Source organism: Nothoprocta perdicaria, unplaced genomic scaffold (genome assembly GCF_003342845.1).
Source record: "Nothoprocta perdicaria isolate Ctin4 unplaced genomic scaffold, notPer1 scaffold_58, whole genome shotgun sequence".
Classification (NCBI taxonomy): domain Eukaryota; kingdom Metazoa; phylum Chordata; class Aves; order Tinamiformes; family Tinamidae; genus Nothoprocta; species Nothoprocta perdicaria.
The window spans coordinates 2,656,244-2,676,700 of record NW_020455843.1 but is presented as its reverse complement, the minus strand read 5'-3'; the positions used below and the strand labels follow the sequence as shown (position 1 = coordinate 2,676,700).

General features: G+C 41.9%; 1 long non-coding RNA gene across 1 annotated transcript; it reads left to right on the top strand.

Annotated features, from left to right (window-relative positions):
- Positions 1-260: 260 nt before the first annotated feature.
- On the top strand, positions 261-20,223 carry LOC112955555. Its single transcript, XR_003250904.1, has 3 exons — positions 261-393; positions 19,671-20,014; positions 20,129-20,223. It is a non-coding gene; the product is annotated as an uncharacterized LOC112955555 (long non-coding RNA).
- Positions 20,224-20,457: the final 234 nt, after the last annotated feature.

Genomic DNA, 20,457 nt, shown 5'->3' with positions numbered 1-20,457 from the left:
TCTTGATTGGATGGTGCTGAGGGCTGGGAGACTTAGGCTAAGCCATGCTGCTTGCAGAGCGTTCTCCCTGAAGTAAAATATCCCCAGACCTGTGCTCAGGTTTAGTTTCAGAGTTCATTCTGGACTGATCTGAGTTGGGAATGGACTGATGTACGTAGAGTGTGGACAATCAAGGGACCAAGCAGTGGAGAATTCATGCAYTGGAAAATGAAGATGCAACATAAAACTCAGATTCTCAAAACCAAATGAAGAAAAAAAAGACATGGCTTGAGCATTTACAATCTTTTTGTCTATGAATAGGAAATTTTTCCATGCCCTTGGGACTGCATCACATCTGTGCAAGAAGACATTAGGAAATGAACTTATATAGAAAAGCTTACAGTCTTGCTCTAGGTAAGTTCGTTGTTCCTTTGCTAACCCACAGCGAAACACGGTCACCAGCAAAACCTGTTCTGAAAGGCATTGGATCTGGTATTGTGCATGCTTTTCAGAGTTATGCTGAGCTCTCCTGGAGAATGCTTCTTACTCTGAAGATTAACCAAGGGTAACCTGCCCCTTGTGYCTCAATAACGAGGTAGACACGAGAGGACATTTACTGGCAACTTCTGTGGATGATAATACAGAGCTTAAAAGATGCCTAGTGCAGAAAGGAGACACTTTTCCCTGAAGGTGCACGTAGCAGAGTGGTAACTGCTAGAGGTCAGTAGGCCAATATTTGATTGCACATGGTTAGTCCTTGTGTCCAGTTCGGACACCTTCCTGCGAGCAGCCAACAGAGACTGAGAAATCAGCAGGATTGGTCACCCTTCCTTTCATTGCTTAAATTATTTACTTTTCTGTATCCTCTTCCCCTGGCAGCTGATTTGTCAGCGCAAGTGAAGCAGCTAGAAAAAGAGTTGTGGCTGCAGCAGGAATATTACAGCAATTAGAAAGGGCCATAAACAGTTTCCTATATGTGAAACCGCTCATTGAATTTGACAAGCAGCCTTTTCTTTTTCTCCTAGCCTCCAAATACAATGCAGCCTCTTTCCCTTTCATAAATGCCAGCACTTTTTTTTCATTCCCACCAAGGGTCCTGTGCACTCAGGTCAATACACTTGCAGACTGAATGAGACCTTTCTCCTCCCTCGGAATGTCTTGTGGATAGAATTAACACTGATTGAGTATGTCACAGTCCTACTGTAATTTACAGAGACATCATGAAACCATGCTCTTCTGGCACTGGTCCAGCTGTCAGATGTAATAGAAAAATAAAACAGCTTCATCTACCCCAACAGCACCACTCTCCTTAAGCCACTGGTTTAAGGTTATTACATGTTACCTTGTGTCATTTGGATATGATTGATGAGGTACCAGCAAATGTTACTAGCCCATTCCCACTAGTGATAGGCAAGTACCAAATATCTCAAAAGAGTAGCTGAAAGGGTTGTCTTGGGCTCATTTCCATATTTTTCCATATTTGAGAAAAGATAGGGAAAATGCTACCACTGAAGGATGCTATAAATTACCCTACACTATAGTGAATAGGGCTGTAAGCTGCTGAGATTTCGCCAGTCTCCATAACCAGTTACAAAGATTCCTTCATTTACATAACATCAGAGGTTTGAAGCAGCATAATATCTTAGAAAATGGGACAGATGTAGATTTTAAGAGGTTTTCTAGGCTGCCTGTTCATCCATGGAATGCAATAAACTTTTCCCAACTCCACGTTATCTACTTGATTCAACAACTTTGGGTCAACAACAATTGTGGTTAATGTTTGCCTTGAAGATATCTTCAGTACTAGCTTGCCACTTTGAAAATGAGAAATTAGTGTGTCTTGGAGAGGAATTTATCCTGGAGAATCCTGAGTTGGGCTGCAGTGCAATGATGATGAGTACTCAGCATCTGCTGAGGATGAGCACTCAGCAAAGATCTGCTGCTAGCAAGGACCAAAACAAGCATTCACTTAGAGACCAAGAAAACCCAGGTGGGGACAGGTGTGGATTTGTTTTCATCTAGGTGCAGCTTCACTTCTACATCTGGTTTGGTTTGTCTCTGCTCCAGAAAGATGCTGCTGAACTGGAGACAGTTCAGGGCAGAACAACAAGAACAACCAAAGTTTTGGGGATAGGGATGGCAGGAGCAGCGGGAGGACCCTTGTCTAATAATGAGAGGCTTCTACTGCTTGGTGGTAAGGAGAGAAGGTTAAAGGATGAATTTTCATTGTCTGTAAAGTGCTTGCTTGGGGAACAGTAATTTGAGAGGAGAGAGCTCTTCAGTTTGGATAACAAAAGGATAACAAAACCACTGGCTGAGAGCTGCAATGAGGTGTATTTTCTGAGACTGAAGCATAACAAAACAAACAGTTGGAGGAAGGGAAACCACCGGTGACGGGTGCTAAAACTCTCCACTTCCAATGGTTACAACTTGCACTTCAATACATCGTAGCAGGATATTTGAAAGAGAAGATTGGGAATAGTGCAYGTGCCTCTGCAGAGGCAAGAAATGAGAGCTCTTTCCTTAGCTGAAAAGTTCTGTCCCCTTTCTCAAAGAGCAATGTTAATTACAGATGAATGAATGTGCAGATTACCCTTATTCCCATAAGAATTCCGATATTGTCTTTCTCTTGAGACAAAAACACACTTCAAAATCTTCTCCAGCCTAGAAATGTTAGACTTTGGCTTTAGGAACTTCAATACAAAGGATTTTTTAAAGTCAATTCCCAAAGCAATATATCTTGAGTTTGTTACCATGTTCCTCAGTATTTTGTAAGAAGTCACACCCTTTATCAAACAACATTTTCATATTTTGGCACTTTCCTTGTAATTTCATTTTGCCCACTACCATCTGTGTGCTATTGGCTTTGTTCTTTGACTGAACTAAGTCTCCTGTAATGGACTTTGCCGTCTGACTCTCTCAATGCATCACGTTGCTTAGGCAGTAAAGCTCTGTCTTTTGCACTACAGGGTGTGTAGTTCTTCAGTGAACTCAGCTCAGAAAGCAATTTAGATTTTGGAGGTCCCACTCTGCGAATGCAAAGCCCACGTGAAAGGAAAATGTCACTTGACGCGGAAATTATGATGTATTTGAAGCCTTTACTTCTTATCAAAAAGACTATGGTGAAAATCAGGTGCAAAATGAGGCATTTCATCACAGTGTCATATAAATCAAAGATCTTCTCACACCATATTTCAAATGTGTAAAAGAGCCCTGATGGGATTCCTGATTGGCCAAAAAGTCCATTACTGGTTTCCATGGGATGTGCTCACCAAAGGTAGTGGCAGTTTTTCCACTGTGGGATGGTGTTAATCAGAGATCTGATTTGCCTTTTTCAAAACAAAAGAGAACTTTAGGTAGGTCAAAAACTCAGGACTTTGTGAACATATCTCTAGGAGCTCTTTCTTAAGAAAACAAGTGAATAGATGTCCTTCCTAGAGATAAGGATATGAATGTGCACCAGTGCTATCATGGTGTTCAGCAGTGCAAGCCCAAAGCTTCTGACTGCCAAGCATTCAGATGGACAGTGCAGTTTTCATCCAGACTCATTGCTCCCGAGCAGCTGGATGCATCCATCCAGCCAGAGTGAGAACTGATTATGGGAATCATCCAGATTGTCATTCCTAGTTGTTCCCTAGGCTACTTACAGACTAATGCTGAACTATTGCTTCTTCATRAATTGGAAGTACCGCATTCTCCAGGGCCCCATCCATGTATATGAGGACAGAGTAGAGCCGTATGGATGGAACAACACAACTTTTTGTTAAAATTAAGTCATCCAAAGGAAAACTCATCCCTCAAGGCCTGATGTGGGTTTCTTCAATGGCAAAGAAAAGTCTTCTGATGATTTCAAGAGAAGAAGGAACAACTACATGTGCTCGGTGGTAGCAGTCCTTGCATCTACCAAAGTTTGTACACAAACTGCTTCCTCAGTATGTGGAAAAATGTGTTGACAGTCCCTAGGAGGCAGATGAGAGCTGAGTTGCTGACGACTTGGCCGGTGGAGTTCACCAAAGCCTTTGAAAAGAGGCCCACCAAAGTGGCAGCTACTCTGTCTGGCTGGAGGTTGTTTTGCAGTTGCRTGGTATGAAAGCACAGCTTGGGGACATCTATCCAGTTTCAGCACATATCAGTGCAGGGAGGGAAGTATTTTATGTCCCCGGAGGAGTGGCCCAGATAGAAAACATCCAAACTGATTACTTTATTCCAAAGGGATCCACAAATACTCAAAAATATTGTTCTGCCAGGCAGGGAGCAGAGTTGAGGTCAGTTATATAGGACTTAGATTTCAGCTCTTATCTGGTTATGGTTTCCCTTTTCCACTACTTTCCTTGCTCTTTGTTCTGCAGAGGAAGGTGGCTGTGTTATCACCATATAGTTGATTAATGCCCCTTTTTAGATGTGGAAAATAACCTTTGAATTATCCTCTGTGTTATGACTTAAGATGAGTACAAAAGGCCATGTTCCTGCTCATATTGAAGTCTGAGACAACAAATGTATTGACCCTGATAGAACTGTTATCCTAAGACACATGTAGGGTCTATCAGACCAAGGGTTTATTTGCTCTCTTTTCTTCACTGTGTAAGCACAAAATATCTCAGATAGAGACATCACAACTGCCACCCACACTCTGCCAGGTGTAAAARAAAAAAAAAAAAAAMCAAGAAAAAAAAAGGAAAAGAAAAAAAAAGACCTTGTGCTTTCATCTCTATCAGCCAATATCCATGATCCAGAAAACAATGGTCTACTTGTCTCATAGATTATATAGATTATCCCGTAGACTCCTCACTTTCTGGAAGTGGTTCCCAAGGCAAGATTCAGCTCCTTGGCTTTTAGCTGAGTAAATGCCAAGTGTCCCTTCCAAAGCAGTTGTTTACTATCTCTTTGCAACCCAGAGAGAGAGATCAGATGAGATGACTCAAACTGGAGGTGCCTGTGTGGGGGATAGAAAGGGAGACCAATATTAGGGGAGATGTTTCATTCTGCATGCTGCCCTAAGCATGATCCATATTTAAGGCCCATCAGAATCACAAAACAGACAGTACTGACTGTTTTATCCTGGGAACTCACCTTCCAAACAGTCCTTGCATAGACCATTGGTGGAGGAAGACAGAAGTCCCCATCTCTCCTAGTACAGGAGGTCGACTCTAACCCACCCAAATGATTAGAGGACAGTGCATAAGTCTGTCCATTGTCTGAAAGGACATGAACCTTCTTGTCCCCCATGAGTGTGCTGACAATATGGTGCCAAATACTCCAGCACAAGGAGATCCCTACGTCTGCTGTTGGAGCTGCTTCCCTTTGTCACAGAAGATGAGAAAGAGTGGACATCGTTGGAGCAGTGATTACAGACCACCCTTTCCTCTGTCTAGCCATTATAGCACGTTCTCCTGTATCTACCCTGACTCTAGCAGGTTAATGCTCTGTTTCTCAGCTCTAGCTCCAATGAGATGTCAATCCAGATCCCGTCAGAGCTGAAGGATGACCTTCCTAGCCCAAGCCTGGGAGGCTGTTGGCTCCTTTCCTGAAAACCACATTGCACAAGGAGCTCTACAAGCGCATCCCAACAGTTCTGTGGCCTTTAGCAAAGCAGGAGACAGGGAGACGGCCCGGCAGGGAGAAGGATTTATGGCCAGACAATGAAGATTTTTCATAGTGTGACATTTTATTGTGCGCTGATGTGTTATCGTGAGTCCCGTGAGTCACCACAAGGGCTGATCTCTGACTTCTTAATTCTTAGCTCCTCTTTTGTCTGCTGGGTTTGCCTCTATTGGGGATTTGGCACTAATGAAATTAAGCTCTTTTGCTTTTTAATGAATTTTGCCTCTGGTTCATGGCAGCAAATCATCTCTGTAGCAGAAAGGGGTAATAGTGGCATCTGACAATGCTATGACGCAGACCAAAAGCTAGAGGCCACCTTTCTCATGGTAAAAGGTGTTATGCTTACTCTCTTGGAATTAGCTTGGTTTAGGAGAAACTAAGCATCAGCTGCAAACTACAGCTCAGTGAGGATCTGCACCAAAGGATATATTACATTTAAGAGAAACACTTACTGGGTCTTTTTCATGGTAAACATCACATGGATAAGCTATAAATAGGTCTTTACTAAGTCTTTCTGATGCAATAGATGTAAGCATCTCCAATATTGTCTTAGTTTGGACTCAGCTTGAACTAATCTCTTCTCAAACATGATCCTGATGTTAGGCATGGACTCATATGTTCACCTTCCTCTGAGCAGCTTTGCAAATCTAAAACAGCTGTTGTAAAGTCTCTGTAATTTGTGTCTTTGTATCTCTTCTGAAGTGCACAGATCATATAATACGAATTGCGAATGATGGAGGCATGTATAAGAAAGTAAGCCTAGCTTATGAGCAGTTCATGAGCAGAAAATATATATCTCCTTCATATGGATAAATGAAACATTTTCATATGGAAAAAGGAATTCCAGCAAACTCTGCAGGTCTGGCAAGGAATGGGTGAGGAAGGAGATTTCCTAGCCAATGCCATCTCTAGGGCTCAGTTTACACAGCATTGTCTTCAGCTGGATAAAACCAATGCACCTTCATTAACCTCAGCAGGTTTGTGCTGGCTTTGTCTCCCTGAAGGTCTGATCTGCAGAGCAGGACTCTGAGCTCAGCTGGAGGTGGATTATACATCTGCAAGAGTATCTGTGTGGAAGAAGGTTTGAGGACAGAGCAATCAGTCATTTTGCAGGAAAGTCTGTGCCAAAGCTGTTACTGTTGTCATTGTTTTTGTTCTAACTCGCAGTAGCTTCAGGGTCATGATTCAAGAACCAGCAGCCAGATAGATACCATGACTTCGCATCACATAAAGGTAGTTGCTGTTATTTTACATGCAGATGTTTTATAACAGCTGTGCATCGACCTGTATCCTGAAAAACAGAAAAGGAATTAGTTTAACAGCTCTATTTTAAACATGAGATTTGCTTGTAACAGACCCCAGGGGGTAGTATGCAATTATGCAGCGAAATGCTGCTTACAACCCGCCAAAAACGACTGCAGATGCACCAAGAGCAAGAATAATACAGCTTCTACACAATTTATAGCTAGTGCATGTAGTGCTGCTCTGGAATGGTCCTCTAGAAAGCCGTGACCTGAAACTGCAATCCAGAGTTAGTAGATTGTGGAAGCTGTGATCTCCTTGTCCAGGGGGAACCCATGAGAACTGACATGGAGAGGATATAAAAGCCCCAGATTTGAGGACCACATCATGTCTTTGCTGAGACAGATGACTTCCTAGGTATGAGAACCATCCAACCCACACCATCTCCTTATATGTCTTCAATGTATCTCTAAGTGACTAACTTTGGGGTGAGAAATCTAAGCTTTGTATTTACAGAACAGCTTAGTAGGGCAGCATAAGAATTTCTGAAGAAATGCCATGCGTTTTGCTTTCATATCCTTATAATTCTTTGCTTGGCATTCCCCCCAGCATCTTGCTATGCATTTGGGACTCAGCACTGCTGCTATTATGACCCGGAGGAAGGAACAGAATGTTTTTATCCGGAGAGATGAAGCAAACTCATAGTTCATCTGTCCCTGTCATCCAGCTCTTTTCTCTCCAAGTACCTCCCCATCCCTCAGGAAGTCATTGAACTGCTCCTTTGCCATCCTGGCAAGGCAGGTCACACTCTCCATCTTTAGTTTCTGCTAGTGGCTCCTCTTTCTTGCATAGAGAGCAGGTGGGGGACTGCAAAAATACGACTCTCAAGGGAAAAAAATGGAGAAMCCCCAGAGCCAGGCTCAGAATGTTGTCTGGTTGGTATGAGCCCTGGTGATGATGGGGAGATGGGTTGAATTTTCTTTCTTGAATGAGGGTCAAGACGATTACTCAGGTTGTCAACCCCATCTCCTTACATCTCTATGGATGCGAGTCAAGGGAACTCTGTGAAGTTTGCCTGGCTCTGCTCCTGGAAGGCAGGGATGAGACACACACCAGGTAGACTGACCCATCCCAGGATGATGGCAAAAAACTTTTCACATTTTATAACACATATTCCACTGTAGCTTGTTAGAATATACCAGCAAATATCACCAATCTTCTATAACCATCCATAGACATCTCCTRGGGCTGCAGCTGGCTGTCACCAGGCTACGTGAGTCTGTAGCTGCTGCGGGTCTAGATGACCCTTTGGTTGGAGCTTGCTAGTTCTCTGTGAATTAATCCATTCCTTTTCCCCCTTGCCTCCCTTCCCAAGTTTTCCTGAAAAAGGCTAGTGCTCAGAAGGGTACTGAAAACAAAATTAACTGCCCTACAGGGCCATATACAAYCCTCAGGCCATAAATGGGCTGCCTCAGTGTTTTCAGAAGATATATGTGTCAAATGCAGCTTGACGCTTCTGGTCATGTGTTATAGAGAGGCCATGTGTTCACCCCTTGGATGCTGTCCTTCTTCCTCATGACTGACCCCCCTTTTCTGAGCAGCTCTAATTTATTAACAGGATGATAAAGAAACGAAAAGGAATCCTGTCAAGGTTCTCTGTGTGTATTGTAAATTGTCTATAAATCAAAGATATTGCCCACATGCAGCATTTAATGCTATCTGTAAAAATATAATGTGAGGGGAAAAGAAGAAGTTGCTCTCAAGGAAGAATGAATAATCTCTGTGAAATATGGAGCCTGTAAAACTAGCTTTTCTCCTTTTGGCTGGAGTGGTGGTATTTCTTACTCTTTAATTTACATAAATCAATGGTGAAAAAAATGTAATAAAGGAAATCAGATTCTGTAGCTGCAGGGAACCAGGGGAATCTGAGAAGAGAGTCTGGGGATTATAGACATGGTCCAAACAGAACAGCATCAAAGAGAATGATTTTCTAAATCTTTCTTGTTTTTCTTGCTCAAACAAGGTAGCCCCAGTATGTACCTCCCAGCGGTGAGTTCCTGGCAGAAAAAAAAAAAGATTTCCACCTTTAACTTCATGTTTACTGGTTTGTTAGTTTGATTTTCTGCAATTTTGATTTTAAAATGGTGAATTCAACAAGTTGAAGTTGGTTTAAAAACAAATAATAATTAGAAAAACATGGAAAAAATCTCCATGAACCTCAGATATCTAATGAAAAATCTGTCTGAAAATTCCATCTCAAGTGGAATAGTATCATTTTACTGTAGCTTCAGGATAAGTAAGCAGCAAAGAGACTAGAGGCTTGTCCTCAAGGACAGAGTTTCCAACTCAAGACACATCCTACCACCTCCAAAATTAAGATTTCTTGAATCCATTGAGAGAATTCTTAAGGGAAACTTGGCTTTCCTTGTAAGTCGTCTCAATGTAGAGGAAAATGAGACAGGAAAATGCAGGAGGGCTTTGGAGCAGACAGCAGTGTGGTTCCTGCTCATGGACTGCCTTGCTCCTGGCTTGTGGCTCTATGCACAGTGCTGGGAAAAAAAAAAAGAAAAAAAAAAAAGCATTTTGGCAAATGCTCAGATGCCAGGGCTTAGCAAAGTCTCTGTAGCCACGTTGTAGCCAAAGTCTCTGAGTCATAGGGTCAAGCAAGGGGTCCACGTATTACTTGGATGTCGATTCTACTGCTCAGTGAAAACCCTCAGTAGAAAATTCTCTGTCTCAGAATATCCCTAAGTAAAATGAAGGTGAAATCAAATGGCTAAGTTGTTTGAACATGCCACATGCTCTAGGTGTGCCTGCTTGAGCAGGAAGGTTGGACTAGATGATCTGTAGAGGTCCCTTCCAACCTTAAATATTCTGTGAATCTGTGAATCTGTGAATGTCTGAAGCAAACACCATGGATCCTCTTCTGGGTCTGTGTGCTCCCACTAATTGCCATGGTAAAGGGACTTAACATCCCAGGCATATCGGGGTAGTAAATTATATTTGATAACACTGATGTGAGTACAAATGGCACCACAAGAACTGTCTACCATATGGACTATCTGAGTGTCTTCCTTCCTTCCTTCCTTCCTTCCTTCCTTCCTTCCTTCCTTCCTTCCTTCCTTCCTTCCTTCCGTGTAGTGCGTACTGAAACATATGACAAAAAAAAGGTTCAGAGGTACTGAAACATATGACAAAAAACAGAAAAACACTAGAACTGGCTACTACTGAACACTATGGAATAGTCTTCCTTTTTTTTTCTTTCTCTCTCCTTTCCTTCTTTTGTTTTCTCTTCCTTTGCCCTGAAGAAGCTGTTGATTATAATTTCAGTGCAGTTTGAGATGCAAGCTTAGTGGAGCGGGCTTTTCTATTTTTGTACTCTGTGCATTGTCATATGAAATAACATGGATTATATTTTGTTGTTGTTGATGCATTGAATATATTTGATATTTAAATCCAGCAGTGTTTATAGCAGGCTGAGATTCTGTGCTGGGAATGGAAAGGCTTGGGTTTTCTTTTTTATTATTATTTATTTTGTCAAAAGCTTGAGTTTCTGTCTTGAGTTTCCTGGGTTATGTTTTACCTTTTTAACCAGGCAAAGTCAAAGAATAAATTAGAATGAAGGACTAACTCTGTCCTTCTTACTCATACCAAGCACCAGCTTGTCTTTACATGATCCTACAGAAAATAAGCTTGCTATCAAATTCAGAGTTCTTCTGAAGAGTTTTATTTATGTTAAAGGTCTGAAGGTAGAGAGTTATTTCTTTGCAGTCATGYTTCTCATTGCTCCTAGTGGTGTGATATTTCCAGCCCCAGGTTTTTGCTCATCCCACCATGGTCTTCTAATATCATCTTAATTTCCGCTATGTGCCGTTCTCTACTTGGTTGGGTTGCGATGGATGATCGTGGGTACTACCAAGGTCAAGAACTACCTGTGGTGCATTCAGGGAATTTCTGTTGTCAGAATCCAGCATATAAGAGACCACTTCATCCACAAAGTCCTGCAACGGGATAAATCTGACTAATGTCAGCTTGCCACATGGCTCTGTATGGAATGGAGAAAAGCAGGCAGCTCTTTGGGTATGATTCATCTTGTCCTAGCGTAGGTTCTGTATATGCATGGATTAATCATGCCTCCAAATGCCACTGAATATAGGGGTAGTCATTTCTAGGCTCATTTCTAGAAGATAGAGGTGACTGAAAGCAGATGCAGTAGATCCTAACCCTAACGTGCGGAAGGCTCTAATTTAGGGAAATGTGGTCCAAATTAATAGGGAGGGATGGTTYCATGGAAAGTAACTTGCAGAACAGAGTGGAAGGAATGCGTGTTCTGGGTTGAACTTGGTTTCTGGACTTCGGCTGAATCATCTCCCAACATTTCTTTATGTATCAAGGTATCTAAAATGCAGTCAGCACTAAGGATATTCTGCAGTCTTAAGGAGACAATCCCATCTTCTGCTGGCTAATTGGCCCATTTAGGTATTTAAGCCAGAACGCAGAGGCTAGATTGGCCCAGGACACACTGAAATCCCAACCAGATCTATATTCTCCTTTGAAAAAAGGATACTTGTTCCATAATATTCCTGTTCTATTAAAGTATGGAATCAAGTATGGAATTAATACATTAATTCCATTAAAGTATGGAATTAATGAAGTTAATACATGTGAGGGTCAGATCCTGCAACTGCCATCTCTCATGCCTCCCTATCTAAAGCCTCAAAAATTCCATCTGTTTTGAATATGATTTTTTGATCCAGAAACTCTTAAAAGTAAGTATTTTACAGTTTTAGAAGCAATGGACACAAGATATAGTTAGTTTCCTGTCATGTAAGAAGGGAAGGAGAAAGAAGGAAGGAAGAAGTGCAAAAGAGAGAAATCTTCAGTCATTCTACAAGTTAATAAATGGAAATAAAAGCACTAGGAAAATAGGATATAAGACTTGTTGTTCCAAACAGCAAAGTTAGAAACTGGGGACTAAAATAAGGCTCAATAATATAGGAGAGTGCAAAAGCTGGGGCTGCAGCAATTTGATAGCATCCAGTGTTGGCAAGACAGAGGCAGGGAGAAAATGGAAAATGAAGAGTTCCTTGACTCCTCATGCAAAGCGGAGGAGAGAAGCCAAGGAGAGCTCAAACACCAGAGGAGTCCTTGAAGACTGCARCTGAAATAACTTCAAGAAAGCTCCCCATTCAAGGCTACACTGGAGAGGATTGAGTGTATCTAGACTAGCCTTGACAGCTTTATCTAACCAATTCAGAAAAACTTACTGTAAGGGAGATGCTATAACCATCCCCAAGAGCCAGATGTAACATTTCAACACTGTGTGGTTAGAAAGTTTTCCCTGCTATGCATAATTTTTTAATTCAAATGAAGCTGCTTTCCTCCTTGTCCTCTCAGTGGACATGACAAGGTTGATCTCTGTCCTCTTCATAACAACTTTTTGCATGTTGGAAAAGAGTTGCTATGCCAACCTTTTGTTCTGTTGCCAAGTAGATGCTGGAGCGATAGTTTCCACTTCCAATTCACTGCAAGGCACCAGATTTCGCAGCGAGCCATCTCCCTTTCACAGAAATACATAGGCAAATGCAAAGATCTCAAACCGGACGTTTTCAGCCCAAACCCTATGACTCTTTCCTGGGTTGGGCTGAGCAAAGCTAGCCAACATCAAGTACAGCCCAGTGAACACCTATTTTCTGTAGTGAGCTCTTTATTCTTTCATTCATCAACACAGTCATAGGTGGGACTAAGTTGCTGGAGCTCTTTCTSCATGGCAGGTTCCATCAGAAGAGGAAGCTTGGCTTTGAAGAACCAGAAATGCTTTGTCCTCAATATCACCCATCTGACYTCCAGCAATGCTTATGGGAGTCTTATACATCCTGAAGAGGAAATCACTCAGGGGAAAGGATTGGTGGCAACAGGAACTGATCCAGTCCATGCACTCCTGGTTGAGCAAGTCCCTATTTCCTACTGTGTATCTGAAGACCGAAGCAACACATTCGCCTTTTGAAGAGAGCAAAGGAGAAGCATGGAACAATCTCAGACGTGAGGATGGGCTTGTTGGTCCCATATAACTTCCGTGAGAGCAGTTTTTCTGCAGGAGAAACATGTTATTTGCAAGCTTGCCTAGGTCAGTAAGGCCTCCAGTTGTAAGTCTCCATAGTGCAAGGTTAAAGCTGTCTATAGGGACTGTGAGCTCAATTGCCCAAAGAATTTAGTTGACGTTGGCAATGGGAAAGCAGGGTTGGTGGGGTAGATTGTGCCAATGCTGTACAGCACAGAAGTGAAATGACCTATGCTAGGGCTCACACTCCCATAGAGTCTCTRCAGTCCTTGGGTTTTACCATCCCTRCTATAAGAATACGTTACCACTATGCGTGCACGTGGCAGAAATGTAAACAATATGCATCTCAGCACAGCTGCGTTGGGGAGCAATATGCACCCCTGAGGACACAGTGCTGCTTTCAGACCATTTTACCACCTTTTTCCCTACAACCAACAGCAGAATCAGCAAAAAAGCCTGGGTACAGATGAGCCGAGGATGTTACACGATGTTTGGTCATTAGCTTTCAATGAGACCGTGTGTCTAGGGAAAGGGTTCTGCAGTTCGAAGAGGGGATGATTTACAGACCTGAAGAATAACGAAGCTTGTAAGGAACAAAGCCTGGAAATAAAGCTGCATGCTCCACCTGAATTGCTACCTACCCGTGTGTGTACTCAGAGCTCATATTTAGTGCTTCTGGTGGCACATTGACAGACGGCTTAGTGAAAACAAATGTTAATGTTAATTAAGCTGGAAAACTTCCCAGATTTCGAGAGTGAGAGTGTTTGCTTGGATAATAATTCAGATAGCCTGTGCCCAGCGTAGTCCTTTTGTTGGAAAATCTGATCTCTCAGAAATAGGGGATTAAAAGAACTGGAAGCACTCAGAGAGATCTTGGATCTTCTCCTAGAAAAAAGGGGAGCTGCTTCTTATACCCTCTTTCCCAGTGCTTCTGGAACCCTAAAATTTCAGTGGTATGTGCAATGAGATGCCCCTTGATTTTTTTTTTTTTTTTTTTTTTTTTTTTTGAAAACATCCTATGCACTGATAGAGCTCAGAGCAAGGGAAAGCTTTCTGACATGCCTCCTAAATCCTCTTTTACTTAATTTTACTCCAGTGCTTCCAGATGATGATAATTAACCTCTCTTTCTGCAGCAGATAGCAAATAGCAAGAGCTTGGAGGTGCAAGCGAGGATGGATTCGKGAGGGTTTCGTATGCATACATCCAGATCTTCCTGATTAATCTGAATAATTGTAGCTCTGTTGKCTTCCATTGGTCCACACAGACTTGCACCAGGTAATGATCTGGCCCATTGATTTTAAATTCCCTGCTACACCTTTTTTAATTCAAATCACGGTCACCAGTGCCAGCCTGAGACTTGTGAATACCAGCGAGCGGCTGAGGGCTAAATAGATACACCAGCTATTATCACAGGAATGGAGATGTTTATTTATTTATTTGTTGCTGAAAGGGCTGGGGGGAAAAAGATATTAATTAGAAAGTGAGAGGATGTACAGAGCCAGCCTAGAAACCCCTGGTAGCACTTCTGTCTTTATAGCAGGCCATGCGATGGCTCAACATATTCCTATTTTCTGCTTCAGTGAGATGACTTTCGTACTGTGGAGGCAATGTGCACTGAGTCCCAGCTGGCAGCTGGGCTATCCATTGCTATTGCAATTAAGTCTCCTCAGCATTCACTTGGGGTGATGCTCCCCAGAGGGCTCCTTCACATTTTCCRAAGGAACTGGAGATCCAAGATGCTGTCGGAGCCTGGTATGAGGCGAAGTGCCAAGAGCACATCAAGGAGCTGGGAGGGAAGCCCTCGTTGCAGTGTTATGCAAGGCAGGATGCTCTGCAAATTCTCCCCAGAATGCAGAGAGATGCACAACATCTTTCCTTTTATTGCCACTTGCTTAGAGGTATCCTCAAAACGCTGTCATCTGTCCAGGAAGCGTTTTCCACTTCAGCGTTTCCTTTTTATGACCTTCATATATTCATTCTTGTTTGCATCATAGCAGCTCTTCGAAGCCACAGCTACATTGTGGTAGATGTTATACTCATGCACAGACTAAGAATATATATCCTGAAACGTACCATCTCATCGCACTTCCAGCAAAGTCATTTAATCTGGTGAAAATACTTACGGGGACCATGCTAAATCACGGGGTTGATGAAGGACATCGGATGGGGCACTCTGTTATGCTACGTGCGAGTTTTTGAATTTTACAGTGGTCCCTTCTGAACGACTGAAAAAAGTAAAAGAAATGGCAAAAAAAAATAGCAGTGGAAGAAAACTCAGAGASTGAAAGGGATTTGACACTCAGCTGGTCATTACCAGGGCTGGTACCMTGTCCACAAGTGGTCTATATTGCCCCGTTGGGGTATCAGGGCTGATACCCCAGGGCAGATGTTGGGGTATCAGGACAACTGAAAGGCAGATGGGGAAACAGTTAACCCTGGAGTGTTGTGCTGTGGATGTGGCAACTCCAAGGMCAGAATATACCAAATATCACTTAATACAAATTTGTTGTCAATTTGTTTGTTGAATTTAGCTGGTTAGCAGTCTGCTGAGAGCTTAGTTCGATGCCACTTGCTCTTTGAGGAAGAGAGTTAGTCTTTATTTGAAGGCATTCAACAGAAGAGACATGCAGTGCTTTCTTGGGCAGTTTGTTCAAAAGGTCCATTGCTTTCTGTTAAAAATCGTTTCTATTTGAATATGTCAGGATTCCACTTCCAGTCATAAATATTCCTTTCTCCACAAGACTAAAGATTGCTTTGCTAGCCACAATTTTCTCCCTATGAAAGTACTTACACACCTTAATCAAATCAGTCACCTCTCAATCTTCCTCTTTTTTTTTTTTTTTTTTTTTTTTTTTTTTTTTTTGATAAACAAAATAGATTGGGTTGCGGAAAGTCTTAGTGCAAGGCACTCTCTCCAGCTCTGAAGTAATTTTTTCTTATGGCTATTTTTTCCCTGCACTCTTCAGCCACTTCCATGACCCCTTTTTAAGGAGGTGAGGGCAGAGAATCAGCTAGTCTGCATATCTCCGTCTCATAGGTGCATCACACAGAAATGGTAAACATTTCTGCTCTCCTAATTACATCTCCCTTGCTGATTCCCCTACGACTTCTGCTGAATCTCTGTGCTACCAAGCCACAGTGGTAGTTTCTGGTGAACTGCTTGCTTTCCAAGACCCCGTAACCTCATTCTCAAACATTGCCTGCATTCCTTAAATCTCCATGGGGAACTTTGCAATCGGGCGTTTTAAAATTCTCCCCATCACTGTCAGGGCTGATATGGTGTTTACTTTGAGCAAAAGCCCAAGCTAAATAGTGCYGGGCTTATCACGCGTTTGTGCAGAGCTCTCCTGGAAACTCTTGCCTTTCCCGATGGCTCCCAGTTGACAGCTGGTTGCTGCGATCTGCTGAATAACCAGCCTTTCATCTCGCTAAAACTAGGTTACACAGCTGCTGCTGGTCCTGCACGCTGCCTGCGTGCTAATCAGGAGGGCGTCTTGAGGAGCCGAGGCTCTCCCATCCGTGCCATCCTCCCAGTCAGCCTCATTCGTGGTGTCTGTGACACTGGGTTTGGTACCACTTCTTTTAGCAGGTCTGGGGATATACTTTAAAGACCTAAGAAAAGTGGTTGTGCTTCAGGGCAAGGGTTCTCCAGTATTCAAAATGGATAAATCTTGTTTTTGGCAATTATTTTTTAAGGATTTTGGACCTGGAGGTTCTATTTGGGCCACTACATTTAATGGCTTCTAAGGGACTTATTTTTCCTTCTGTTTTTTTTTCCCCACCTCATTTATATTTTCATTCTACACATCCTCCCAAAGACAATGAGCTCCAAAAGATAATGATGTGGTGAATTACTACGATTAATTATACCCTTAGCTAGTAAATCTTAGTGATTTATTACATTTTTATTTAAAATTAAATCCTTTATCAGCATTCCCTAATTTTGAACACATTGGCTGATTCACCTCCTTGGCTTTTTTTGAGACATGCTTGTATCTCCTGGTATTTCATGTAATTCCAGGACATATAATCATCCTCACTACCTCATATATCTCCTCAGTCAACACTTTCCATTCTCTTGGGTGAATTATAATGACAAGACAACTTTAAAAAAATGCTTTTCTAGTTGATGCTTTATATCTTTATATGTTTCCTTGATTATTACTATTCATCTTCATGAAATACAAATAGATCTCTCGTTTTCTTTTCAAAAATGGGAAAGGAAGGTGAGAACAGCTTGAGCAAAGGAGAACATCTAACCATTTTCTGAAAAATGGTTACTATTTTATTCTCCTCAACTAGCAATAAGCTAAATATCATTGCTGCAATCCCCCTTGTTTTACAATACACCCTGCAGTCCTTTAAGCCTAGGACTTTCCCTAATGCCTTTTGCTTTCTTCACCAACTCTTTGAATTTCATAGCTTCTAATTTTTGCTAATTACCATCTTCCTCGTTCTGTTTTTTTTTTTCTTCAGTTGTCTATTTATTTCTAATTGTTGCCTTCATTTCACCACTGGGCCAAGATGGGATTTTAGTCTGCGCTGTCCTTTCTCTTGATTGGCGAATCGTGGTTCCATATGGAAGTGTGACTTACACTGAAGCTCCATTGTGCTGGCACTTGTATATGAAGAGAATGACAAATCAGTCCTTGAAGCAGAGAGCTAGCACTAATTATAAAGCGAGACAGAACAGTGGGTATAGGCAGATGTATATGTACAAGAAAACACTGAGGGAAACATCCCCACTTGCACCTCATTGCAAAACCTCTCGCTCTACTGGGCGACCTTCATGCCAATGGGTTTATCTGTCTATGGTAAGACAGTGGGCTCTTCCACTTATGAAGACACCATTTTTCTACAGACTACTTTGCTTAAATAAAGCTCACAGTTGAAGGAAYGGGCTTAATTTCATCCCTGAAGATGAACTGTTAGAGCCTGAATTGGAATTACCACATTCCAAGAGGGACTCTTGTCCTCAGCAATGAAAAGACCTTCCAAGGACAGAACAAATCAACAGCAGAAGTGACATGGGACAGTTTTGACATCACAGAATTACTGCAAGCAAGTTGAGTTGACCCTACCACTGCTGGAAGAGGAGAGGAGAGGAGAGGAGAGGAGAGGAGAGGAGAGGAGAGGAGAGGAGAAAAGGTACCAAAATGGAATGGTTTTATGGTTCTGACAGTGGCATGCTGGCCAGTGTAAGTCATCCCTAACTGCCTTAGCAAAGCATAAAGAAACCTGGATCTGATTAAAAGCTAATCACTAGAAGCGCATGGTGGGCTTCGAATAACAGGCAGAAGGATAAGGGTACTGATGCACACAAAGACCAGCTGAGAGACAAAATATACCTTTACAAAATATTTTTTGCTATAAAGATACTGAAACCACAGGATAAATATATCTGGTGCAGTAATTTGCATGAGTTTTGCTGTACAGCCACTAGTTCAGAGTCTTTTGTCATGTCTTTTGGAAAGCTTGTGCTCCAAAACAGTTTTGCAGCCTCCACAAGCTTTGCATAAACTTCTTTGTCCAAGTGGTGGCACTTTTAGTACCCTGCAAAATGCTTCTTTTTTTTTTTTTTTTTTTTCCCTCAGAAATCATGTATTTAGAATATACTTGTCAGGAAGAAAGTCTCAGGCACAATCCTCCTTTTTGTATCTTTTCTCTTCCAAAAGGAGGTCTGAACTTTGTGTGGGTGGAAGAAGGAGAAATTGCTCTTTCCTTTTATTTGCTTCACTGTTTTGGAAAGAGCTGCCAAGGAGGAGGGCTCAGAGAAAAGTCCTTGGCAGCATCACTCAGGTCATTCAGTTGCAGTGCCAGAATTTAATTCTTGTTTTGGGGGCTCAAATAAACCTCGGCTCTTACCATTAATCTGATCATAACACTTGAAATTTCATTTGGCTTCTTGAAGGAACTACAGAAAAGTGAGACATGTTCCTGACTGCAGCGTGGGACTGTCCCAGAGCTGCCTCCAAATTCTGGATTAATTGTGTAGAGCTTCACMGGGCTTCCCAGCCATGATATAATGCTTCAGTTATTGGAGATAATTTAGGGATTTCTAAATTATATCCTAAATAGGATAGAAAATTAGATCAATTCAGTGATTGATCCATGAATGACTGACAGGCTCGCTTGGTAGAGGCAAAGACCTTGAGTTCTGTGTCACCAGCCTAAGCAGCAGCGGTAGAGAAATTAGGCTTCATTTGTGAATATTTTGCTTCTGTATCAGGCCATATAGCGTAAAGAGGCGTTGTGCAAATAAACATGAACATTGTGTATCCGGAGTGACTGTCAAACAGCCAGATTAAGAACAAGGAAAATGGGCACACAGTGTTCAGTCATGAAACTACTGGAAAAGATGCTCAACAATGAAGTGGAATTAAATGAAATTCTAGCCACTCAGAATACATTATCCCTGCATCATGTCCATGAAATCACTCTCTGAATTGCAGAGTAATTTGCTCTTAGCCTATGAAGCCTTTCTTTTYYCCCCTCTTTTATCTCCCCCCYTTTTTTTTTYTCTYTTTTTTTTTWTWTTTTTTCTGATAGCAATCATTTGGGAACTCGTTTCTCACTCATTTTGCTCCCAAAGGAAATATTCTACAAGGGAACAATAGTGATGTGTCATCATGATGTTACGGGTCACTCACTCAGTGGCAGTAATGTGCCCACTTCCCAATTGCTTTGCTTGTGTGCGCTAAGCCACTTCTGGAAGGGCTTTCATGTTCTTAACTCTTTGTTCGAATCCCAGCTCTTTTTTTTTTTTTTTTTTTTTTTTTTTTCCAGAAAGCATGAAATTACCTTTGGAGAGGCTATGTAGACCGACCTGTCATGGATCCACGTGATGGTCATGGATCCACGTGATCAAGCCAAGACTTTCTTATTCCTGAAGGTTGCAGGATCAACTTCAAAATATTATTAGACATGAGAGAATCTACACAGGTGTCATAAGCGTCTCTGTTCCCAGRACTACCTATGAAGATAATTAAAAGACCTCAGACACCAGCTCACCCCTGGTTCACATTTACAGTTGCCATTTCTATCAGTGGAGAAGAAGCTGGAAAAGCTGTTGGATTTGAATGGCAGGGATGTTGCTTTCACTTTGCTGTGTTGTGGGTGATGACACAGAGGTGCCTTGAGCTTTACTTTATTATTATTATTATTATTATTATTATTATTATTATTATTATTATTATTATTATCTTTTTTTTTTTTTTTAAAGGGACAATCTGTTTATTTCACAGATCACAGAATCGCAGAATGGTGGAGATTGGAAGGCATCTCTGGATATCATCCAACCCAACCCCTCTGCATAAGCAGGGTCATCTAGAGCATGTTGCACCATATCGTGTCCAGGTGGGTTTTGAGTATCTCCAAAGAAGGAGGCTCCACAACCTCCCYGGACAACCTGTTCCAGCACTCTGTCACCCTCACAGTCAAGAAGTTTTCCCTCAAAATCAGGCGAATCTTCCTGTGTTTCACTTTATGGCCATGGCCTCTTGTCCTGTCACTGGCTATCACTGAAAGTAATCTGACACCATCCCCTTGTTGCCCTTCGGTAAGATATTCACAC